General features: G+C 50.8%; 1 protein-coding gene across 7 annotated transcripts in view; it reads left to right on the forward strand.

Annotated features, from left to right (window-relative positions):
• Positions 1 to 26,903, forward strand: part of LOC140421442 (1-phosphatidylinositol 4,5-bisphosphate phosphodiesterase beta-4-like) — a 677,584-nt gene that overhangs the window by 110,984 nt on the left and 539,697 nt on the right. The window lies entirely within an intron of this gene.

Consider the following 26,903-nt stretch of genomic DNA (forward strand, 5'->3'; position numbering starts at 1 on the left):
CGCCCTGCGGTGAGCTCCTGGCTTTACATCGTTGGACTATGTCTGACCCATGGCCATAGTACCACCATCCACCCGGACCATCCCTGTATGCGGCTGTGACACTGCAGTGCACGGTCCCGTCCTCTGCCCGGGGGATGTTGATGGCGGCCCAGGGGGAAGGGCGCAGACTCACCTGGGGCTGAGGTAAGACCACCCCTCACACACACACATGCGCTCAACGTACATGACACCCCCGCACGCTTTGGACAGAGCAAAAGGCAGCTTCTGTAGGTGTAACATTGACTTTAATAACCAAAGGAGTTCATGCACGTGCCCTAGCCCCTAAAACTCATCTGTGCCCTGCACCCGTGCCAACTTACTCAGTGTCTAATTGTTTGGCCTTACGGGCCCTTTGACTACGTCTATGTGGTTCCCCAGACGGTACAGCAGAACTGGAGGTGGACTCCTGTGATTCCTGCCCTCTGACACTGGATCCCTTTGGCGGCCGTTTCCTGGGGCGTCCTGGCCTAAATGGGCCAGGCTGCGGCCCGGGCGACTGGGATGGCGAGCTGCCAGCCTGTCCTGCCCGTTGCCCACCCGATGCACCTGGGACGGAAGGGAGGGGGGGGGGGGGGAGTCCGAGGTGTCGCGGTGTACCGGGACCTCCCCTACAGGGGGAGCCGGGACGGACCACACCACCTCCTCCTCCCTCGGGGTGCCCGATGGCCCCCAGGCCTCTACATGGGTGGGGGGATGCGAACGGACTGGCCATCCGACGCCCCCCCGACATCTGGCGCTGCCAGTCCTGGAGGCCCGTGCTGGTATTGACAGGGGTCTGCAGGTTTGCAGCCATGGAGCCCAGGGGGTTGGCAAACCCTGTCTGTGACAGTGCGACGCCGGCTCGCACATGGCCACTGGCGCCGATGCCCTCAGCGATGGCCTGCAGAGACTGGGCCATGGCCTGCTGAGACTGGGCCATGGCCTGCAGAGACTGGGCTATGGCGTTGAGCGCCTCTGCCATCTGGCGCTGGCACTGGCTCATGGCCTCCTGTGAGAGGGCAGCCATTTCCTGGGCCACAGACGCCGCCTGCACGGAAAGCCCCAGGCCTCGCAAACCGTTCCCCATGTCTGACACCGTCGCACCCATTGCCTCCACCGCGGACGCCACCCGTGCGGTGTCAGCCTGGGTGGCATGCATGACTGGCACCACTCCCAGCTCCTGGACGCGGGTGGACTCCTCCACCTGCGACTGCAGCCGCCGCAAGTCGCCCGTCACCCTCTTTGCTCGTCTCCGGGTCGGTGGTTGCATCGGATCTATGTCTGGGTGTGGTAACTCCAGGAACCCGGGATCCATCTGGGCGGCAGATGTTCGCTTGGGCTGGGCTGCCCTCCGACCGCCCCGCCCCTCTGCTGCTCCTACCTCCACCTGCTGTACCGGGACGGCTGTGTTGTGCGCACCAGTGAGTGTACCAGACGCCTCATCACTAAAGTGCCCAACCGAGGTGAGTGTTTCTGCGATGGTGGAGGGTGTTGGTGACAGCAGTGGCGTTGTGTCGTGCTCTTCGTCCCACTCGGAGTCCATGGCACTTTGGGGTGGGGGTTCGTCTCCACCCATCCACTCTGAGTCACTGTCCGGTATTTTGTCTTCCTGGGCAGTGCTGTCCCGGGCGGTGGTCTCCCGGGGTGGTGGTGTCCCGGGGTGGTGGTGTCCCGGGGTGGTGGTGTCCCGGGGTGGTGGTGTCCCGGGGTGGTGGTGTCCCGGGGTGGTGGTGTCCCGGGGTGGTGGTGTCCCGGGGTGGTGGTGTCCCGGGGTGGTGGTGTCCCGGGGTGGTGGTGTCCCGGGGTGGTGGTGTCCCGGGGTGGTGGTGTCCTGGCTCGGATGTGACGGGTGCCTGTGGCTGCCCCCCTCGTCGCTGGGTGGTCGCTCCCGCACGTGACGGGGGTGTCGTCACCCTGTTGCTCCAGGTCTCTCCGTCTCCCGTGGTGTGCGAGGGGCATCCTGCGGGTGTCGCATGCTGGAGGGTGCGGGTCTCTCCGTCTCCCGTGGTATGCGAGGGGCACCCTGCGGGCGTCGCATGCTGGAGGGTGCGGGTCTCTCCGTCTCCCGTGGCCTCCGAGGGGCATCCTGCGGGCGTCGCATGCTGGAGGGTGCGGGTCTCACCGTCTCCCGTGGCCTCCGAGGGGCATCCTGCGGGTGTCGCATGCTGGAGGGTGCGGGTCTCTCCTTCTCCCGTGGTGTGCGAGGGGCACCCTGCGGGCGTCGCATGCTGGAGGGTGCGGGTCTCTCCGTCTCCCGTGGCCTCCGAGGGGCATCCTGCGGGCGGTCTGCACCTGCGGGGATGGGTGCCTGGACGTTTGGTCCTGCGATACACAATGAAGCATGCATGGTTAGACATCAAGCAGTGATCAGGTGATATGGGGGAGGGGGATATAGGGGAGGGGGGGATATGGGGACGGGCTGTCGGTGGCTCACTTGCTACTATGCCCCCGACCTCTGCATCAGCAACCTCGCGGCCGTCATGTCCGCCAGCCAGTTCTGGGGCCCTTTCCTCGTGTTCGGTCAGTGGCCTCTCATCAGCGGGGTCTCCTCCAGTCCTCACATGCTCCCTATTGTTGTGTGCGCGCTTATCCTGTGGGGGGGGGGGGGTGGCAGGGGTAAGAGGCAACACTGTTAGGCAGGTATATGAATGCACGCCATCGGTTGCGCGTGCATTGCAGAGGTTAAGGTTAGGGCTGGATTCACTTGGGGATATGGGGGAGGGGGATATGGGGAGGGGGGATATGGGGGAGGGGGATATGGGGGAGGGGGGATATGGGGAGGGGGGATATGGGGGAGGGGGGATATGGGGGATATGGGGGAGGGGGGATATGGGGGATATGGGGGATATGGGGGAGGGGGGGATATGGGGGAGGGGGGATATGGGGGAAATGGGGGAGGGGGGAAATGGGGGATAGGGGGGGGTGGGGGGAAATGGGGGAGGGGGGAAATGGGGGATAGGGGGGGGTGGGGGGAGATGGGGGAGGGGGGAGATGGGGGAGATAGAGGGGAGATGGGGGAGATAGAGGGGAGATGGGGGGAGGGGGGAGATGGGGGGGATGGGATATGGGGGAAGGGGGGAGATGGCGGATATGGGGAGGGGGATATGGGGGAAATGGGGGAGGGGGGATATGGGGAGGGGGATATGGGGGAAATGGGGGAGGGGGATATGGGGGAAGGGGGGATATGGGGGATATGGGGGAGGGGGGATATGGGGGAGGGGGATATGGGGGGGATATGGGGGAGGGGGAAATGGGGAATATGGGGGAGGGGGGGATATGGGGGAGGGGGGATATGGGGGAGGCTCACCCTGCCTGCTCTGACGAGGTCGTTCACCTTGTGGCACTGGGTGCCTGTCCGTGGTGTCAGGGCCGCAGCGGTGACGGCCTCTGCCAATTCCCTTCACAGACGCCGGCTGTGGCGTGGGGCAACTCTGCGGCCGTGCCCGGGATACAGGGCGTCCATCCTCTGCTCCACCGCGTCCAGGAGCGCCTCCACATCCCGTGACTCGAACCTCGGGGCTGAGCGGCGGCCAGCCATCCAGTCGGGTGTTGCGGTCGGGTGTTCCGGTCGGGTGGGGGGAGCAGCGTGGCCTTATGAGCCGTCACGCCATGCGGCGCGTATGACGCTGCACGGCGTGAACCACTGCGCAAGCGCGGATCCCGTTACGTCGCTGCTAGCCCATTTCGGGCCGGAGACTTTCGACCCATTTTTCCGACGTGATGCAAGTCGGATTTGCGCCGATCGGCGGACTTTCCGCCGATAACGGAGAATTTTGCCCCTGATGAGTTAATTATGATACTGTCCGTGTGGAGTTTGCACATTCTCCCTGTGTCTGCGGGGGGTATCACCCCCACAACCCAAAGATGTGCAGGTTAGGTGGATTGGCCATGTTACATAATTGGGGAAAAAAATAATTGGGTACTCTAGACATTTTTTTTTTAAGCGTTAATTATGATTGTTAAATATATCACTATTCTTTACCACAGATTGCATATTGATATTTCTCTCCTTCATTGATATTTCTTGCTGTCCCACCCTCATTTTAATTCCTTTCCCTCCTTGCGGTTGACTATTTTTCTTTTGGTTGCAAGGCATCCAGCACTGTACCTTCCTGTCCTTATCTTCCTTCTGCTTGGTGACATGAGTCTGTCTATTTCTTCCACTGCTTCGCACTCTGGATCATGCTCTGGTTTTTTTTGTAGCGAAGGGCATGTCCTAGCAGTGGACGGGTCATTAGCTTGTCCGGAATCAGCTTGATGTGACAGAATTTGCCGTCCCATTGGACATGGGTATTGCTGTGTGTGGTACTCACCACTAGTAGTATATTACATGTAAGACGGCACTGCCCATATAGTAGAGGTACATGGGTAAATCCCTGCCTGCTGGCTTCGCCCAGTAGGCGGCGTATAAATGTGTGAGCGCACCAGTGCTGCAGCCATTCTGGTTCCAGCTGCAGGAGGCACAACATCTTTGCTCAATAAAGCCTCGATTATTCCACTACACTCGTCTTTGTGGTAATTTATAGTGCAACAATTTATTGAGCAAAGATTTTTTTTAAACGATGGAGCTCCGCATCGAGCCTGATCGCCTGCAGCTGACCCCTCAAGCAGCCAACGCTACATACGCCTTTGACCACTAGCTAACCTGCTTCGAAAGCTACCTCCGAACATCCGCTGAGGAACCCTCGGACTCGCAGAAGCTCCATGTCCTCTATTCACGGGTGAGCCCTGACGTTTTTCCTCTCATCCGGGATGCGCCCACTTACTCCGAAGCGATGGAGCTCCTGAAGGGACATTACGTTCGACCAGTCAATCAAGTATACGGCAGGCACCTCCTGGCCACGAGATAGCAACTCCCCGGGGAATATCTGGTCGATTTCTGGTGTGCCCTGCACATCCTAGGTAGGAACTGTGACTGCCAGGCAGTTTCGGCAGTCCAGCACATCGAACTTTTAATTTGAGACGCTTACGTTACGGGCATTAAGTCTGCGTACGTCCGCCAGCGGCTACTGGAAGGGGCCACGCTTGAACTTGCGGGAACTAGACAGCTCGCCAATTCGTTAGATGTGGCCTCCCGTAACATCCAGTCCGATGCCCCTGACCGCGCGGCACCCTCGTGGGCCCCACCAGCCGATTCCAGCTCACCGCAAGCCTGTGCCATGCGGCAGGCAGCCAACTCTGGGGGGCTCAAGTGCTATATTTGCGGGCAAAACAAACACCCCAGGCAGCGTTGCCCGGCGCGGAGCGCGACCTGCAACGGCTGTGGGAAAAAGGGACACTTTGTTTCTGTTTGCCAGGGCCCGGTCAGTCGCTGCTGTTTCCAGGCCCTGCGTTCCTAAACTCCCCACAGGCGCCGTAATTTTCCCCTTCGCAAGCCACGTGCGGCCCGTGGGTGCCGCCATCTTCTTCACCGCAAGCCACATGTGGCCCGTGGGCACCGCCATCTTTGATGTTGCCCGCCATGTGCGCCCCGTTGGCTCCACCACCTTCGGCGCCATTTTGAACGGCATCTCAGGACCCCTGCTCGTCTGGCCGTTCATCGCCTGCCGCTACCTCCACCACCGCTGACCAGCCGGGACTTCCCAACATCTGCCGCAGCTTACCTCTAACACCCTGGATCAGTCCCGGTCCCGCAACCTCGCGACCGCGGCAGACCCCTACACCCCCTCACCGTCTGCGGGCTCACGACTATTAAGGTCGATCCACCTTCCCTGTTTGCAAACCCGTTGCCACTAGGAGCAGACGGTACAGTGCCCAGGACAGGGCCGTCATCAGGTCGGAGGTCCAACGGCTTCTGTGGGAAGGGGTCATTGAGGCCAGCAACAGCACCTGGAGAGCTCAAGTGGTAGTAGTAAAGACTGGGGAGAAGCACAGGATGGTCATTGACTACAGTCAGACCATCAATCGATACACGCAGCTCGACGCATACCCCCTCCCACACATATCTGACAAGGTCAATCAGATTGCGCAGTATCGAGTATTTTCCACAGTGGACCTGAAGTCCGCCTACCACTAGCTCCCCATCCGCCCGGAGGACCACCAATACACTGCGTTCGAAGCAGATGGCCGCCTCTATCACTTCCTTAGGGTTCCCTTCGGCATCACTAATGGGGTCTCGGTCTTCTAGCGAGAGATGGACCGAATGGTTGACTGGTGCGGACTGCGGGCCACCTTCCTGTACCAAGATAACTTCACCATCTGCGGCCACGATCAGCAGGACCATGATGGTAACCTCTAAAAATTCCTCCAGACCGCCAAACACCTTAATCTCACATACAATAAGGAGAAGTGCGTGTTCTGCACCAACCGCTTAGCCATCCTTGGCTATGTCGTGGAAAATGGAGTCCAAAGGGCCCGACCCCGACCGCATGCGTCCCCTCGTGGAACTCCCACTCCCCCACTGCCCCAAGCCCTGAAACGATGAATGTGGTTTTTCTTCTACTATGCCCAGTGGGTCCCTAACTATGTGGACAAGGCCATCCCACTCATTCAGTCCACAGTTTTTCCCCTGACGGCTGAGGCCAGCCAGGCCTTCAACCGTGTCAAAGCAGACATCACCAAGGCCACGATGCACGCCGTCGACGAGTCCCTCCCCTTCCAGGTGGAGAGCGATGCATCGGACGTAGCTCTGGCCGCCGCCCTCAACCAGGCGGGCAGGCCCATGGCCTTCTTTTCCCGCACCCTCCATGCCTCCGAAATTCGGCACTCCTCTGTCGAAAAGGAGGCCCAAGCCATAGTGGAAGCTGTGAGGCATTGGAGGCATTACCTGGCCGGCAGGAGATTCACTCTCCTCACTGACCAACGGTCGGTCGCCTTTATGTTTAATAACACACAGCGGGGCAAGATCAAAAATGACAAGATCTTGAGGTGGAGGATCGAGCTCTCCACCTATAATTATGAGATCTTGTATCGCCCGGGGAAGCTCAATTAGCCCACTGATGCCCTATTCCGCAGTACATGTGCCAGCGCACAAGTGGACCGACTCCGGACACTCCACTATGACCTCTGCCACCCGGGGGTCACCCGGTTCTTCCATTTCATCAAGGCCTGCAACCTGCCCTACTCCATTGAGGAGGTCAGAACCGTCACCAGAGACAGCCAGGTCTGCGCAGAGTGCAAGCCGCACTTCTACCGGCCAGATCGAGTGCACCTGGTGAAGGCCTCCTCCCCCGCCCCCCCTTTGAGCACCTCAGCATGGACTTCAAAGGGCCCCTCCCCTCCACTGACCGCAACACGTACTTTCTGAACGTGATTGATGAGTACTCCCGGTTCCCTTTCGCCATCCCATGCCCCGATATGACTTCTGCCACGGTAATTAAAGCCCTCCACCTACATCCACAGCGATCGGGGACCCTCTTTTATGAGCGATGAGCTGCGTCAGTTCCTGCTCAGCAAGGGCATTGCCTCGAGCAGGACAACCAGCTACAACCCCCGGGGAAACGGGCAGGTGGAGTGGGAGAACCGGACGGTCTGGAAGGCCATCCTGCTGGTCCTGCGGTCTAAAAACCCCCCGCTCTCCTGCTGGCAGGAGGTCCTCTCCGACGCGCTCCACTCCATCCGATCTCTCCTCTGCACCGCGACTAACAAGACCCCTCACAAACGTCTTGTTTGTCTTCCCCAGGAAGTCCACCTCCGGGGTCTCGCTCCCAACATGGCTGACAGTTCCTAGACCCGTCCTCCACCGGAAGCATGTGCGGACCCATAAGTCGGTCCCCTTGGTAGAAAAAGTCCACCTCCTACATGCGAACCCGCAGTACGCCTACGTGGCACATCCTGACTGGCGCCAGGACACCGTCTCCCTCCGGGACCTGGCACCCGCCGGATCCCCCCCCCCCCCCGACCTGACACTGCCCCCCCCCCCCCCCCCCCCCGGTTGCCTCATTCACCCCTGTGCCACTCACCCTCCCTCCAGCGAACCTCAAACCTCACCGCAGCCCCCGTCCGAGTAGGATCCGTCCTCCCACTGGTTCCACTCGGGGGTGACGAAGACGAGGACAACACGCTCCCGGAGTCACAGGTGACCAAGTCAGCGCCCACATCACCACCAGGACTGAGGCGATCGCAGAGGAGGGTCAAGGCCCCCGACAGACATAACTTGTAATGTTTTCCACCACCCCCACCCCTGCAGGACTCCTTTTTTTAACGGGGTTAATGTGGTCGTCACCACTAGTAGTGTATTACGGCACTGCCCGTACAATAGAGATACATGGGTAAATCACTGCTTGCTGGCTCCGCCCAGTAGGCGGCGTATAAATGTGCGTGCTCGCCGGTGCTGCAGCCATTCTGGTTCCAGCTACAGGACGCACAACATCTTTGCTCAATAAAGCCTCGATTATTCCACTACTCTCGTCTTTGTGGTAATTGATAGTGCATAACTGTGTGAATTCTTTCTTGCTGCAAGTAATATGTTTTCAGTTCGTGTCAGATGCTGGGACAGAATTAGCATCCCATTCATGTATTCTTGCCTGTGTGAATGGGCACCATTTAAACGCTTGAATGTTCATGGGCATTAGGATGTGCTTTGATTTAGTGTGCAAGGTGGGGCATTGATTGAAATACAAATAATGAAGTTGAACTGCGACTTGTATGCACTTTGATTGCGAAAGATCAAACAATAGTGACAGGTTTAGAGTCAGAATTTCTGGCTCCACGATCTGTGTCAGAGAACATTTTTCAGGTTGCATGTCTCCAATCTACTTGCAAAGGCATTTCCATGGCCCTTGAGTGAAGTGATGAAAGCAATTGTTTCAATTGCATAGACACATTTTATTTGTGCATCTTAGAAGTCTAGATGGACAAAGGCATGAGATGCATGACAGTACTATCACTTGCCAAGCTCTTCTTCATCCCTCATCAACTTGAGCGGTGCATATATCATTCATTGTTGGGTTAAAATCCTTACACGATATAACAGCATATTTGGGAGTTTTTAATAATTTCTCAGGATGTGGGTGTCGCTGACAAGGCCAGTATTTATTGCCTATTCCTAATTGCCCATGAGGAAGTGATGGTGGTGAACCTCCTCCTTCCAACTTCTGCAGTTCAATATTGTGTAGGTACACTCAGTGCTGTTAGGGAGGGAGCTCTATGATTTTCACCTTGCGCCAATGAAGGAATGGTTATTCCCAAGTCAGGATGGTGTGTGGGGCTTTGTAAACCAGCAAATGGTGGCGTTCCCATGCACCTGCTGTCCCTGTCCTAGGGGGGTAGAGACTGTGGGTTTGAAAGGTGCTGTAGAAGGCACACTGTTGAGTTGCTGCAGTGCATCCTCTGGATGGTACATACTGCTGCCATTGTCAAAGGGAGTGAATGTTGAAGATGGTGGAATGGAGTGCCAATCAAGCGGGCTGCTTTGTCCTGGATGGTGTCAGACCTCTTGAGTGTTGTGGGAACTGCACTCTTTGACGTTGTGGTGAAAGGAAAATCATGTGCCATCTCCACGTGAGCTGCAGCAGTTCACCTGAGGATTGACAATGTCAATGCCGTCCACATCCTGAGGAATTATTATTTACCAGACTCTTGATCGACCAGAAGAGGATAAGCATTGTGAATGCAACACAGCTTCTCTAAAAAGATACTGTAGCGGAATGACCTAATAATATAAATATATGGTGTTCATGCATTTCGAATGCAACTCGGAGTTTTGCGAATCCACAGCACAAAGGAAAATGTGTGGAAATGTCCTGATATCCTCCGATCTTAATCTAAATTTGGACTTTGCAGCCATTATGATGAGAAAGTCCCAAGTACTGTTTGCGCTCTCTCAGAACGGTGCTGAAGAATGATTCACTAATAACCCCAGATACTGATATAAATTGACAATTGTGAGAAATAGTCCAGATCTGTTCTACTTGTTGCAACGTTTAATGCTTGGGGGCGGGGGGGGGGGGGGGGGGGGGGGGGTCCGTAGCCCTACTGTGCATTGTTGGAGATGGAAAGTGGACCACAGCAGATCTGAAATATGATATTGACTGTGGGGTGAGGGTGGTGGTTGGTTTGACACCACAATTCTTCAAGGATACATCACAGACAGGCACTTGGAGGCTATTTGTTACAATGCTATCTAAACCATTTTGATGAAGACATTGAGGAGGATGATGATGACCTCGCCTCATTCCTTTTTGACTGACATCGATTAATTTGGAGATCTCATTTATACTTTCATGGAGTATAGAATTGGACTAGACATCTTGGATGAACGACAACATTTTTCCACACATTGACTTAATTACGAGCTCTTCAAGAATATCACATGGGACTCGAGGGCTTAGTGATGCCAAAGCCAATGAAACGGTGCAGTGAGTCTTTGTGACTGGAACTTGTGCCATCACATTAAGCCATCAGTTATTTACTCCTGTTTCATGTGGAACCTTCCACCCGGAATCTCCGTGGCACCAGTGGGAAAGCACGCCGACCTGGAACAACGTGGGCGTGCAGATGTCAGGACTCAGCTGAACAATGCCTGGGACTGCCGCTAGAGTTCGGAGGAAAGCCAGGCAGACACGGGAAGAACATGCAGTCACTGCACAGACAGTGCCCCAAGCCGGGAATCAAACCTGTGTCCCTGGTGCTGTGAAGCAACAGTGCTAACCACTGTGCTACCGTACTGTCAGTTGACCTCTATCTTGGATGAGAAAGCAATGTTATTCAGTGCTCAGCTAGAGCTGGCACACATGATTTGCACCTCTGGTGAAGTATATTGGCACATTTACCTTTGCTCATAGGTTATAAGTACACAAGACATGGCAGCAGGAGTAGACCCCTCGAGGCTGCTGCACCATTTGATAAGATCACAGCTGACCTGATTGTGGGGTCAGTTCCACTTTCCTGTCTCTTCTCCTCCCTCCGTCCCCTCCCTTCTCCAATAATCCTTGACTCCCTTGCTGATCTGTCTAATACTCCCTTGAATATATTCAATGACCCAGCCTTCACTGCTCTCCTGAGGAAAAGAATTCCGCAGAATAAAGATCCTCAGAGAGAAAAATTCACCTTCATCTCAGTCTGTTAAAATCTTCTCCCCTCGTGTCCTATCAACATCCACTCTGTCAATCTCCTCAGAATCTTATGTTCTAATAACACCACATCTCATTCTTCTGAACTCCAATGATTACAGGCCCAACCTTCTCAACAGTACCTTGTAGGATAACTCTTTCCCTCCCCATCCCACCACACAATCCCAGGAATCAGTTGAGTGAACCTTCTGCGAACTGCTTATAGCACTGTTCTGTTTTTTTGTCAAATAAGGAGACCGAAACTATACACTGTACTGCTGATGCAAGGTTACTTCATCTTGCGCAAAAATGGTTATTTGGAAGAGGAATTTGAGCTCTTTCAGCGTCCCTACAGTTTTAAATGAATGCTCATTTGCTGAGAGGTAGTGGGAGCTGGGAATCAGTTGAATTTTTATATCATTTTAAAACACTGGGGCTGGCACAGCTGGCATTTGAAGACCAAAATGTCTGAAAATGGAGGATAAGGTTGTTTATTTGCCCTTTTTGAGCGATTTAGTGCAACATGTTATCATTTTATGTGAACGGACATTCCTCCTGGGTTTTGCCCTGCCTTCCCAGCCGAATGGTTTCACCTGCCTTTGGCTTTGTAGATCCCAAAGCTTTGTTCCGTGCGCAAATTGTTTTGAGCCATATTGGAGCGTGCTCTCTTTGCGCTCCATGGTGTCAGATGGAAACTTGCCACCAGGCCTAAAAACATCATTGGGGCAAATTATTAACATTTAATGCTGTATCCCTGCGAAAGAGAAATGTGAAAAGAAATCCGAGACTCGTGTGAAATGGATACTCTACATGTTTCTGAAGATACTGATCAGGAATATGAGTGCTGCGGGTTTTGAAGATGACTTTGAGGTTGTGAACTTGTTTATTTTTGATGTTATTTTAGCTCCTAAATTACTGTTTGTAAATTGTTGTTTGATCACAAACTAAACAGCAGATTGTGATGTACAGTGATAAGAGGTCATATTTTCTTTTAATAAGTGTTTCGGAGCTAGCAGTTGATTTGCATGTTTTGTAAGATCCAAACTGTGCATTTGGGTTGCTGGTGGTGGGAACTTTCAAGTTAATGATGTTTTCCTTTCTGTGATGCCACGCAGTTATTTTTGTTGAATGTGTAACATGAGAGAAATTTTATGATCAATTTATAAATTGTGTTTGTTAAATAAGGGCTCTGTAAATGTTAGTTCAGGAGGATTAAAAAAGAGTCTGAAAAAGTGTATTTTATTCTTTCATGGATGTGAACGTCCAGCATGGTTTTTAAAAAATTAATTTTTAAGCAATGTAGGCTTTGCTGCTTAGGTCAGCATTTGTTGCCTATCCCTAATTGCCCCTGAGAAGTCACTCCTCATCCACAGTCGGAAATTTAAAAAAAATAAAAAATTTAGAGCACCCAATTATTTTTTCTTTTCCAATTAAGCGGCAATTTAGCGTGGCCAAGCCACCTAACCAGCACATCTTTGGGTTGTGGGGGTGATACCCAAGCAGACACGGGAGAATGTACAAACTCCGCACGGAGAGTAACCCGGGCCCGGGATTGAACCCGGGTCCTTCGTGCCGTGAGGGGCTGGTTTAGCACAGTGGGCTAAACAGCTGGCTTGTAATGCAGAACAATGCCAGGGTTCAATTCCCGTATCGACCTCCCCGAACAGGCACCAGAATGTGGCGACTAGGGGCTTTTCACAGTAACTTCATTGAAGCCTACTTGTGACCAGCGATTATTATTGTTAAATGAGTGGGTGTGATTTTGGCTGTTGCTCTGGTGGGGCGGGGTCTCTGGCAATGCCAACCTGAGCTGTACTGCCTCATGCGTTGCCAAACCTGTTTTAAACACAATGTATGTATATTTAGTGAGGGGGGGGGGGGCTAATATAGCATTTAAATGTATTAAAGTTATGGCCGTGATTCCCGTGACGTCGCCAGTGAGGGGTGGGGGAAATCTCCAAGAATTGCATTTCCTGGTTTTCGTGAGATTTTCCGCTTGTGTCGCCGATCCCGCGGAGAGAGAGTGCAGGCTCAAGATCACACCCAGTGAGTTTTTGCAACAATCAATGGCAGTTTCTTCGTCAGCGTCACCAATGGAAGATTTATGTCAAATTTAAATTTGATTTAATTTCCACTAGCTGCCATAGTGAGATTTGAACCCATGTTCCCAGGACATTCTCCTGGGCTTGGAAGACTAACAATTTATGCCAGTCTCCCCATAACCGGATGCACTTGGAGCTGTTACTTGGCCCCTTTGAAGAAATACTGTAGCTGTGTTGTGAACATTTTCTGGGCACCAAAATATTTTGGAGGGATAACTTATAGGGGCAAAACCTTTCAGCCTTCTGCCTAAACCAACTTTGTGTGTGAAATTAAAATGTATCCTTTCATATATAAGTTTAATGCAGCAGTTAGTTTTAAATCCGTGTCTGTCCATGAACTACCAAACCATGGGCAGCACTTTACCACAAGTGGATAGCACTGTGGATTCACAGTGCCAGGGTCCCAGGTTCGATTCCCCGCTGGGTCACTGTCTGTGCGGAGTCTGCACGTTCTCCCGTGTCTGCGTGGGTTTCCTCCGGGTGCTCCGGTTTCCTCCCACAGTCCAAAGACGTGCAGGTTAGGTGGATTGGCCATGATAAATTGCCCTTCGTGACCAAAAAGGTTAAGAAGGGTTATTGGATTACGGGGTTAGGGTGGAAGTGAGGGCTTAAGTGGGTCGGTGCAGACTCGATGGGCCGAATGGCCTCCTTCTGCACTCTGTTTGTTCTGTGTTCATGGAAAACCCAAAAGGTGGATAAATTGGTTTCATCTTATCTGATGGCGTTGAAATATTTTACAGTAGGAGACTACAATATATACTGATTTCTTTTTTGGAACAGAAATTACTGAAGTACATAAAGTCGGTAAGATTGGAGAAGTTGGGACTGCTCTCCTTGTTAAAGACGAGAGTAAGAGGAGATTTGATTGAGATCTTCGCAATCATGAGACGTCTGGATAGAGTAGCTGAGGAGAAACTGAAGGAACAGATTTAAGCTAATGGCGAAAGAAGCAATGAGGAGAACCTATTTCACGCAGCGAGAGGTTAGGATCTGGAATGCGCTCCTTGAGGATGTGGTGGAAGCAGGTTCAATCAAGGCTTTCAATAGGATATTGGACTGTACTATTATCTGAAAAATGTGCAGGGCCTTGGGGCATGAAGAGAATTGCTCCTCTAGAGAGCCGGAGTAGACACGAAAGGCCAAATGGCCTCCTGTGATGCAATGTTTCTGAGGAGCCAGGGTAAAGATACAAATTCTGAACCCTGATTTCAAAGCACGCACTTCCAATTTGGATGGTGGTGGGTAGGCTATCAAATCTTTCAAGTGGGCAGGTAAGGTCTGTAAAATCTTTGTAAGGAGAATGTGTGCCCCACTTTAGCTGTATTTCTTATTTCTTAACCTTTTGGAGGTTGAGTTTTCCAGGACATGGGAATCCTAATGGGTAGAAGGAGGTGAGAAGAGCTGGATCCATGAGCTAGGTGCTTTTACAGCACAGCTATTGGTCAAGAGGAACAGAGATATTTGCCCTGGCCCCACCAAGCTCTGTCCCTTCACAGACCCTCCATTCTCTGTTCCCCGAACACTGCATGCACTCTCGGTTCCCCTCTACCACCTGGTCATCTCTGACTGATTTTAAACAAACCCCCACCCAAGCTACCAGGCCAACTCTGAGTTCCCTCACCCACCCCTGATCTCCAACCTCTTCCACCCTCTCCAGTCTCCCAACTCCTCATCTCTATCCATGATCTGTTTTTTAAAAAAACCTTTAGAGTACCTAATTCTTTTCCAATTAAGGAGCAATTTAGCGTGGCCCATCCACCTACCTACGCACATTTTGGTTATGTGGGGGTTGGACCCAAGCAGGCGCAAGGAGAATGTGCAAATTCTACATGGGGCCAGGATCGAACCTGGGTCCTTGGCGCCGTGAGGCAACAGTGCTACCACTGCGCCACAGTGCTGCCCCTTCCATCCATGATCTGTGACTGTTCATCCTGTGATCTCTCCTTACACACCACATGACCTCCGACTGTTCACCTTGCCCCCTACCTCACATCGACCTAACTGGCTGTCGGGTGGGAAACCGACTGAGCATGGTTTCCCATCTCAAAATCCATCCTCCACACCTCTTAAGTAAATATTGGGTACTCGTGTGCAATTATCCATAGAATCCCTATTGTGCAGGAGGAACCCATTCAGCCCATCGGGGCTACACTGACCGTCTGACAGAGCACCCTACCTATGCCCTATCCCTGTGACCCCATCTAACCTGCACATCTTTGGACTGTGGGAAGAAACTGGAGCACCCGGAGGAATCCCATGCAGACACTGGGAGAACGTGCAAACTCCACATGAGTCGCCCAAGTTAGGAATTTAACCCGGGTGCCTGGAGCGGTGACGCAGCAGTGCTAACTACTATGCCACCCTTAATACAGCGTGTTTTAATGTGTCTCGGAATGAAAAATTCGCTGCAGCAGTTAAATATTAAATCTGACAGTAGACGTGAGATAAAGGTGATATTCTGAAGCAAGTTATAACTAAGGGCATTTTAGCATGCTGGAACATGAGTTTATATTTATACATCTACATATCATTTTCAGTCACGGGCACATGGACAAGAAGAGCACTTGAAAGCATGTATGATGCATTTTCACAGTGCAAAGAATAAAATCAGCCATCCCTGGCAAGTAACTTTCCTCTGTCTCGTTGTAATCATGGAATGGTTACAGTACAAAAGGGGCCATTTGGCCCATCAAACCTCTGCTGGTTCTCTCCGAGAGTAATCGAGCAGCCAGTCTCACTCCCCTATCTTTCCTTGAATCTGTCCTCGCATCTCTTCGAGGCAGCGTATAGTGCTTTTTTTAAACTAGAAGTGACTTTCCTCGCGCCAGCTATGGATCCTTTTGGGTGGCACGGTGGCGCAGTAGTTAGCATTGCTGTCTCACGCCGTCGAGGACCAGGTTTGATTCCAGACCCGGGTCACTGTCCGTGTGGAGTTTGCACATTCTCCCTGTGTGTGTGTGGGTTTCACCCCACAACCCAAAAAGATGTGCAGGGTAGGTGAATTGACCATGCCAAATTGCCCCTTAATTGGCAAAAAAAGGAATTGGGTACTTTTGGGAACAGTTTGCCCTCATACCACCTCTGTGAGCTATGATACATGGGCAAATCTGAAGGTGAATAATTATTTTAAAAAGGCTGGGCCAACAGTCCCTTAGTTCGACGTTAAACTGATCTCCCTTTGTAATGGTAATGGTATGACTTTGAAGAGTCTAAAGTTATGAAATATTTCTCACCAGACTTTTTTCCCAAATTGTAAGTGCCAAGATATGTATTCTGTATGCCAAGAACATATGCTTGAATGAATGCGAATACTTAATCTTTATTTTTTTTTAAGCAACTTTCCAGATAATTGCAGCACTCCTGTAAAAGGGAAGGGATGCACGAACAAGATATTCGCCAAGGAAATAATTGTACAGAATATCTGCTTCGCATCACTCGTGTCAGCATGCTGGCTGTGGTTCCAAATTGAACAAAAGCTACTTTATTTTCACCGGCTTTCTTGTGTTATTCCCCCCCACCCCCAAAAAAAAACCCCAGTCCATGGTGAATTTGCCGGTTAGCTGACCAGAGGTGTCTGCAGCAAAGCAAAAAAAAGAAAAACGGTGAAACCCTTCATTTTACATTTGTAATCAATATCCTCCTCCGCATTTAAATTTTAGACGTGAAAGACATGGACGTTGCACCATAACCTGAACACTGCTGGAAAGTGAGAGTGGATGGATTTACAATGTTCAAGTGCACAAGAAACAAAATAAAAATAGTATACTGCAGTTTTGTTGGTACTTAATTCATATATTCTGATGCACAGCCAGCCAACCGATCATGATTACTGCATTAGCATTTGGATTTCCCACAGACTAATATAATTTTGGTTAATTTTCAACATAGTAATTCAACTCATACTTGAACCAAATTTACACAAACAGTGACCCAGGCCCGGGTCGAACCTGGGACCTCTGCGCCGTGAGGCAGCAGTGCTAACCACTGCACCACCGTGCTACCTTCAGATGGGAAACATGCCCCATTTGAGCCCCTTAAGTGGCCAATTAATAGCTATTTATGGGCCGTTTCCCACCCGGCGTCAATTTTTAGGCTGGCGGGACAGTGAATCTCCATGGGCGGCAGGGGCGAGGGGTGGGGAGGGAGGAGATGAGGCTGGAAAGATCGAAGTTAGATCTTGGGCAGGAAATGATTGAGGAGCAGGTTGGGGGTACCTCCATGAGAAACCCCCTTCTGACTGGGGATATCGTTTCCTTAAGGTCTGGTGATCGCCCCCGCGGTGACCCCCTTCAGGCCTTTCTTAGCCTCAGACTGGCGGGCAGCTCTCTTAGGCGGAACTTTCTCTTGAGTGAGGGGCGCAGGTCTCGCCTGCAGCAAACCAATCCTTGGAAGGTAAATTGGCGGCATGGCAGTGGGCAGTGGGCTGGGATGTGTTCCCTGCCGACTCTTCGCATGGCTGGGTTCTGGGTGATTCAGGCCCATGTCTGTTACCTCGTGCAGGAAATGACGAATGTGAATCAAGGAACATGCTAAACCAGAATAATTGAGCATAGTTCCACATTATAATCCAACATGTAGGAGATTTCGCAAATTGCACTGCTCACAGAGAGCTGTAAACATTTATTTTGCAAATTTTTCCAAATTCTTGCTTTTAGAGTCATTGCATGCACTTTCTTTGGAGGAAATCCTCATGTAATTGATCTTATATTAGTTCTAGCTGCATTGGATAGGAAAGATTTTATGAGTAAATATTAAAATGTTTAAATACCGATCCAGTTCCGTAATAGAATTATAACAGGTGGTTGTATGAAGCCAGGTGGTATCTAGTACTCAAACCTGGTTTTCTGAAAATAAAAGTCACAATTGGGTTTCACCCTCAGCAACACCCTTTTCTGCTGTGGTATAAATTATTGTGGGTGTTTGAAATTTGGCATTCTTGCCAATGTCCTGATGAGTGCAAGATGAAAACTTCAACACATCTCTCTTCCTTCAGCAATTTTCATGCTCTGTACTATCAGGTTTCCTGAATCCATTGCATATATCAAGGGATAATGTAGCTTAATTTATAAGCACACGTGTTAAGAAATCAACAGTGTGCCTGTTGGGCAGCACGGTAGCATTGTGGATAGCACAATTGCTTCACAGCTCCAGGGTCCCAGGTTCAATTCCCGGCTTGGGTCACTGTCTGTGCGGAGTCTGGACGTTCTCCCCGTGTGTGCGTGGGTTTCCTCCGGGTGCTCCGGTTTCCTCCCACAGTCCAAAGATGTGCAGGTTAGGTGGATTATCCATGATAAATTGCCCTTAGTGTCCAAAATTGCCCTTAGTATTGGATGGGGTTACTGGGTTATGGGGATACGGTGGAGGTGTTGACCTTGGGTAGGGTGCTCTTTCCAAGAGCCGGTGCAGACTCGATGGGCCGAATGGCCTCCTTCTGCACTGTAAATTCTATGAAATTCTACCATAACGTTGTTGAGCTGACTAACATTGATGCATTTAGGGGAAAGCTGGATAAACACATGAGGGATTTGTTTATTGTCACGTGCACCGAGGTACAGTGAAAAGTATTTTTCTGCGAGCAGCTCAAACAGATAATTGAGTACATGAAAAGAAAATACATAATAGGGCACCACAAGATACGCAATGTAAATTCACAGGCATCGGATGAAGCATACAGGAATGTAGTATTAATCAGGTCAGCCCATAAGAGAGTCATTTAGGAGTCTGGTGACAGTGAGGAAGAAGCTGTTTTTGAGTCTGTTCGTACGTGTTCTCAGACTTCTGTATCTCCTGCCGATGGAAGAAGTTGGAAGAGTGAGTAAGCAGGGTGGGAGGGGTCTTTGATTATGCTGCCTGCTTTCCCAAGGCAGCGGGAGGTGTAGATGGAGTCAGTGGATGGGAGGCAGGTTCGGGTGATGGACTGGGCGGTGTTCACGACTCTCTGAAGTTTCTTGCGGTCTTAGGCCGAGCAGTTGCCATACCAGGCTGTGATGCCTGGAATAGAAGGATATATTGATGGGGGTGAGATGAAGTGGAAGATCATATGATCTATATGAGGTGGAAAGCAGATTATAATGATCTATATGCACCAGATTGGATCTGTTGGGCTGACTTTTTTTCCTGTGCTGTAAATGCCATGTCAAGCCATTAAATCCACTGGCATTCATTTGGATTTGAGTTTCCCACCCACCTTTCATTTTCAAAGTGAGTTCTGAGAAGGAATGCCTGAATACAGTAATATAGGAATTGGATAAATGGAAGAAGACCAATGTCTGTCCACTATCCTGGTAGTAACTTGATGCAGTGATAAATGAGTCGTTGTTGAACATAAGCTATGATGCATAGAAATTGCCCCTTCTCAGGAATTGGTTTCTGCTACTGATATTTCGAGATAGCTTTTGGTTTAAACTCTTTCAATTGCAGAATAGAAACCAATTGGAAATATTGGATGGTATTTATGCAGGCAACAGAAGTCTTGCCTACCAGTCAGAGAGCCAGGGAGACCCCTGCATCGCCTCCTTAGGGCAAGGCCCAGAAAGCCAGTCAGTCACTTAAGTGGACAGTGACAAGCCTTCTCCTGGACCAAGGACCCAGGGGCACCCCACCACCTCCACCAGTGCTCCTGGCTAATCAGATGCCGACAGCTGTGCATTGCAGTGGGAGTATGACAGTTGCCACAGTGCATCCATCAGAAGCTCAAGATTGTTGAGGGAAACCAGACCAAATGTAACTGAGGGGAAGGTGGAGGTCGCAGAGTGAGGGTGGTTAGCAGCAAGGGAAGAGGGGTGGTTCTTGGCTTCTCTGTGCCAGGTCTCTTGAGTTCCTGAAAACCAGGGGCAGCCCCCACACTCTTTAGCCAGTTTCCTTTTCAGGCCTCCCCACCTGCTGAAGGTTCAGTGGCAGCAGGGTGAGCGCCTTAAGTGGGCATTAATTGCCTCCATGTGCCTTCACTCCCAGCACTTAATCGGGTCAGAGGTGGGAAGGTGACATGATCCCCATCCCACTGCCCACCCTCACTCGCTCCAAACTAGCCTCCGGGAAAAGCATTAAATTCCACCCATTGCACCTGTATAGTTAAATTCCGTGAGACATCCCCAATATGACAGGCACAGATGATGGAAATGTTTGTGTTCAAGAATAAAAGACATGTTATTATTTCAGGCAGAAACACTTGATTACAACCGAAATGGTACTGACTGGGCATTGCTGGTTGTGAATCAATTGCTGGATCCCAATGAGTGGGATCGGTGGCTGGGGTCCCATTGAGTGGGACCTATGGCTGGTGTCCCATTGAGTGGAACCTATGGCTGGTGTCCCATTGAGTGGTATCGAATGGCTGGAGTCCCATTGAGGGGTATCGGTGGCTGGGGTCCCATTGAGTGGTACTGAATGGCTGGGGTCCCATTGAGTGGGACCGGTGGCTGGGGTCCCATTGAGTGGGATCGAATGGCTGGGGTCCCATTGAGTGGTATCGAATGGCTGGTGTCCCATTGAGTGGTATCGAATGGCTGGGGTCACATTGAGTGGGATCAATGGCTGGGGTCCCATTGAGGGGGATCAATGGCTGGGGTCCCATTGAGTGGGATCAATGGCTGGCGTCCCATTGAGTGGGATCAATGGCTGGGGTCCCATTGAGGGGGATCAATGGCTGGGGTCCCATTGAGTGAGATCAATGGCTGGGGTCCCATTGAGTGGGATCAATGGTTGGGGTCCCATTGACTGGGATCAATGGTTGGGGTCCCATTGAATGGGATCAATGGCTGGGGTTCCATTGAATGGGATCAATGGTTGGGGTCCCATTGAGTGGGATCAATGGTTCGGGTCCCATTGTGTGGGATCAATGGCTGGGGTCCCATTGTGACAAATATAAATTTCTTTACCCGTCAAGTCTGGTCTCAATAAAAGTCGAGATGGATTTGTAGGTACAGCATTAGTTGTTTTATTTGACTTGCAAGCCTGATTCATTTCACAGAGGCACAGGACTTGTCTCCTACACCCCGGGAAACGAATGAACAAGGAGACAAAGGGATTTCTGCAAATACATTCAAATGGTATCAAGTTTCACATACACGATTCCCATAGGTCACCCTATACCCCTCCTGACCTGGCCATGCATCCTGATTGGCTCACTTCTCATCCCTTCCTCTGGCCCCCTTATTACCCAGCATCCTTTTCTCCTCCTTTTCTGGACACACCTCCTTCTTGCTTTGCCATGCGGTCTGAAATTCTTTGTCTGTGAACTCATCAGAATGAGACTGGCCTATCTCTACATTACAGTAACTAATATCTCTCAAGTAACTATTTTATATCACATTCGTCAATTGAATGGGATCAATGGCGGGGGTCCCATTGTGTGGGATCAATAGTTGTGGTCCCATTAAGTGGGATCGATAGGTGGGGTCCCATTGATCCACGAGGGTTGTGTAAATGCTCATAGTGACTCATTAGTCATTTTTCTCCTCTTTGATAATTATCCTCCTCTTTGACTGCAACTGAAGGCCAGACTAATTAAATTTGAATTCTATTCTTGCATAATTAATGGAACAAAAGAACAAATAAACATTTTTTTAAAGATCAAGTCAGAAGAGAGTTGTTGCCAAAATGACCATAATCCTATTGGGCAAGATGTTTTGGCTTTACAAGTAACTTTATCTGTGAGATTAAGAGCAAAATAGAATTTTCTCCAGTGGTTGGTGGGGAAACTGGAGGAAAGAATCTACAGTATGTTGGCTTGCCATGATGTAGCCTGTTAAAGCTCAAGGGAGCTGAACCATCGCAAAAATAAAAGTAAAGTCATCGTAGTCCCAGATTACCATAAGGTGCTTTCCCATTTAAGGGAAAGAGCTGACTAGTGATGATTTAACCTGAGGGTCACCACACCTTAGGGGCAAGGTGGGGTCTTCATGAATAACCTCAGCCGGAATTGAACCCATGCTGTTGGCCTCACTCTGCATCACAAACCTGGGGCTGGATTCCCCGAGCCTCTGCACCGAAATCGCGTTCGGCACGGGGGCGGAGAATGGCCGTTTACCTGGAAATCAGGACTGCCGCTGCTCCCGCGATTCTCTAGTCCCCGGAGAATGACCCGGGAGTCTCTCGCGATTCTCCACACAAAACTGGCCGAGTTCCCGACGGCGTGGTTCGAACTATCTATCAGACGTCAGGTGACCGCGGCCGCCCTGGTGGCGGGCGGTGGGATCGATCACCAGAGGGGGGGTCCTCATGGATGGCCAGGGGAACGATTGGGCATCACGGACCTGCGGGTTCGCGCGATCTGGGGGGGGGGAAGAAACATTAGTGGACTCCCGACCAGAAGAGATGCGAGGAGCACTCGGGGGGGGGGGGGGGGCAACTGAGCTCCAATAGCACAGACCATTCAACCACAAAAAGCCTAGAATCATTCTTCAAGTTAACTGTTCTCAGGTTTATTACAATATTAGCTGTAAAGTGCTTTAAGATATCCAGAGGTTGTGAAAGGTGCAATATAAATGCAAGTAAACACCGAAAATGCTGGAAATACTTAACGGGCGGAATCCTCCCAACCTCTGCCGGCAGGTTCAATGGGGAGTCGGGAGAAGGAAGGGGAGAGAAGTCGGCGGGAGGCCCAGAAATCGGTTTTATGCGCACACACAAGCTTGATTCTCTGCGATGCTGCCAGGAAATCACACGAGTGCAAAGCCAGTCTGGAACAACGTGGTGTGCAGATGTTGTGACGCAACTGAACAATGCCTACAGCTGCCTCCGGAATTCAGGATGGAGGCTGCAGGCAACCCTAGGGCCTGGAACACCACATTAGTGGATGGGGGAACCACCTACAGGTGCACTTTCAAGACTTGGTGTCCTAGTAAAGATCCATCTTCAAGCCTCCATATGTTCCGGCATGTCCCACCTGCTTTCATGGGAGATTTATCTTCATTCTTAGGAAGTCCGTTTTCTTTCATTAATGATGTTGGGTGCCTTTCCAATATGACGCCTGGATAGGATGGCGGCCTGTATGCCATCAGTCCTGCCCCGCCACAGAATATAGCATAAAGCACCCGGTTGCATAACTAATGAGATTGGGGCTAATTCGGTGTATTTTGCCGCTGGCCCCCACAGCGGGAAGCACTCCATGCCCCCTGTTGCTCTTATTAGCCTTAGTTTTATTAGCTCTAATTCTGTCACCTTTGCTCACGAGTCGCCAGGTATCTTTCTGATACCGCCACGTGGTTCAAGCTCGAGTAATGATTAATAATGCAGCACACCGCTTAGTAAATGTTAAATCAACGATCATTTATTATATACAGCAATAAATACTTCTACAATAATACTGCCTCTAGACTATTACCTACCACTAAAGGCCAATACTTAACTTTGGTGATGGCCCACCAGGTCAGGGAAACAAATGGCTTATCGAATTGGGTCTGGCCTGCGGGATTCAAAAAGGCTGGTACGGGTCGATAGTCTGGAACACCTATCTGGTAGCGATCGCTGGAGTAAGACATACCTGCTCTTTCGTCGAAGGGTCTCGAAGGTTGTGAGTAGGAGAAGAAGGGTCGATCTGAACTTGGCCCCTATCTTTATAGTTCCCAGGGGCTTCCCGCCTCTCGGGGCGGACCTTGACCCTGGTCCCAAGTGATTGGACTTGGTCCCAATCACTGGATTCGATATGCTCCAATAATGGGGCGATTCCTTGATCGGGTGGGTGGTCGTTCACCTTTCTTTGTCGCAGCCACTGCTGGCGCCGAGAGGTCTGGATCGGCTTTCAATTGCTAATTTGTAGCAATTGTTCCCGGGGATCACCGATTAAACTGCAGATGGCTGGGTTGATGTGCTGCTAATGGTTGTAGGTATCGGTCTGGGCCGACTTCCCCAGAGCTGAATACACTGTTCTGTCTGCAGCTGTCCGTTTGTGTCCTGTTGGCTGATTTTCCCATCAGCCTTTTCAGTTCGCCATTTTACACCGGGGTTTGGCCAAATTAATCGGGAATCAGCCATTTTAGGTGGCTACATTCCCTCCTTGTGATCCTAACGCGAAGCGTGAAGGATCACATAAATTTGTTCTTTCCGTTCCCTGACCGGGGGGGGGACACCTCCTACATTGGCCACTGCTCTGACCCTAGCTATGCACAATTTTTTTTACCTAAACAATTCTAAGGGCACTATGTCAGGCAGGGACATGCATTTACAAAATAAAAAACTGGTAACCTCTAATTTTACCTAAATACACTATACTCACTAAACATTGCATTATCCTATCTTCCTAAAACATACAACAACAATCACAACATTTAACATACTCTTTCCTGGCTTGGCAGTCAAGCTCAGGATCATACATTTTTTTTGTTCATGAGAAGTTTTGTACATCTTTTATTTACAGTAAAAACGCAAGTGCATGTTCTTTATTATTGTGTTATTGGTCGCGGGGGTCGGGGGTCTGGTCATAACCGAATATAGGGGATCGGATCCGATATACCGGGGTTCGAGCGCGGTACGCTCTCCTTCTCCATTTGCGGAGGCGCATAGTCTGCACTACACAGCAGAGTATCGCCAATGCTAACAGTGCTTCAATTACGTAGGACAGGGAGTACCAGGTTATGAATCTGGCACACCAGGAAGATGCAGTGTCGCTGGTGACTGGGCTTTGGGTACTGCGGGGCAGTGAAACATTAACGGCAGGGAGGTTTGGAGTAATGGGGTCCGCGTTCCCACGCAACCAAATGTTCATAAAAAAGATGTTGAGCACGATGAAAGAAGTCCTCATGGCTGTCCTCTTTCCTTTTCCTTCTGGTGTTCTTTTGATTTCTCCGGTCCTGGAGCCTCTGGAGTTCTGTGAAAACAAGCATAGTATCTGTAACTACCTTGGTTTAATATCTGGTGTGTTAGTGTGTCTGTCCTTTTTGGGGCCAATTATACCCTTATAATTGGTCACTATGTGTGACTCCCTCATTTTTTTTTTTTCAAAAACAAATTTTAGGACATGGCACACTTCCCAATGACGGACCATTGCTGATTTACCATCCAAATGTTCCTGGATGTAAATAGCATATGGCAGCAACCTAAAGGTCGCCTGAACAAAACAAAAACTTTTTGAAATGAAAATGTCAAATGAGGTGCGTATGGGCCGCGACGGGTAAGATTTGGATGGAGTCCCTGGGTAGGACGGCTACCAATGCCGTATCTCCCCTACCCAAGCGCGTTTGACCAACGGGGGGGTCCCCAGGCAGGGCGGGTCTCACGCCGTTTCTCCACTGCCTGAGCAACCGACAAGAACGGGCAAAAATGTAGTCATCGTGGTGTGGCTGCTATATGGGCGCCTGGTGAGCAGGTATCTGCTGAAGTGTCTGCAGACAAGCTAGTTCCACTGAACAAGCGTCTAGTCTGTTGACCAGGTATCTGTAGACAAGTTGGTACCGCTGAACAAGCGTCTGGCCGCGGTGGGCAAGTGCTCAGAAGTTTCAGGTGAATGGGTGTGTGGCAGTGAGAAAAATTCTCCTGTCGGACGAACAACACAAAACAGACGAACGAACATCATAAAACATCCTGCAGGTTCCATCAGGAAGGACAACACTTCTCCCAAGCGTTTCCTTTAAACATCATGTGGACACCTCAGTTCTCTGTTGCGAACAGGGTCGCAAAGGGGTTGGCGGTTTGGGAGTCCGACTCGAGGTCGTCCCCTTCTCCCGGCTGCCAAACTCTGGAGTGAATTAGGGCTGAAAGGGCTGCGTGGTGTGAGTTGGGGTTGCTTTCGTTATTGCGGACGAGTCTGTAGGAGTTGTCGCGGTGCCAATGAGTTGTGTGGGGACAAAGTCGGGGTCGTCCGTGTGGTTCGGTGGTGGGATTTGTTTAGAAAAGTGATCATGAAGGGATCACTGGAGTCGAAATCGGAGTCGCTGGGTGTGGGTCCGGTTGCATGGCGATAGTAGGGAGGCGTGCTGTGGCTATCGTCAGAGTCACAGTCGCTGTCTCTGCTGCTGCAGTCTGTGGGCGTTCCGGGGCGGAGTGTAGATTTTGGGGGTGGAGTCGAGGGCGAGTCCGTGCCTGGGCTGGACTTGGTGGGGGTTGGTCTGGTTACGTTGGCTGTGGGTGGGGTGTGGTCTGCTGCGTCAAGCATGATGTGGTGGGCGTGGTTTGACTGTGCTCCATAAGCCTTTAACTGGTTGATATGAAACCACGCAGTCTTACCATTTGGGTATTTTATTTTATATACCGATGGGCTTACTTTATCCGTAATGGAGTACGGACCCGAGTATTTTGGAGACAGCAATGTGCTGGGGTTATATACAGACAACATCACTTGTTGTCCTATATCATACTCTGTTGCATGCACTGCCTTATCAAAACAGGCCTTGCTCTGTTTCTTTTTGGTGCCCAATTTAACTGCGGCTGCTAACTGAGCCGTTTTTACATTCACAACTAATTGCTCCACGGCTTTCTTGTGGGTGAGGGCCGTAACTTCAGGGCTGGTCAGGTCTAAACCTAACAAGTATTCTGTCCCTTTCATGGGGTGTCCGGTCATGAGAGTGTGTGGGGTGTAACCTGTGGAGGTGGAAACAGTGTTACGCAAAAACCTCAGCGCAAACGGGAGGACTGAGTCCCAAGTGGTGTTGTTCTGCTGGACCATTTTTCGGAGGGTGGTTTTTAGGGTCCGATTCATGCGCTCCACTATACCACTCGACTGTGGGTGGTACGCAATGTGGAATTTTTGGGTTATGCCAAATATCGTGAGGACATTCTGCAAGACCCGCCCCATAAAGTGAGAACCTTGGTCCGATTCAATACTGCGGGGGAGTCCCCATCTTGTAAAGATGTGGTG

This window comes from Scyliorhinus torazame, chromosome 1 (assembly GCF_047496885.1).
Source record: "Scyliorhinus torazame isolate Kashiwa2021f chromosome 1, sScyTor2.1, whole genome shotgun sequence".
NCBI classification, from domain to species: Eukaryota; Metazoa; Chordata; class Chondrichthyes; order Carcharhiniformes; family Scyliorhinidae; genus Scyliorhinus; species Scyliorhinus torazame.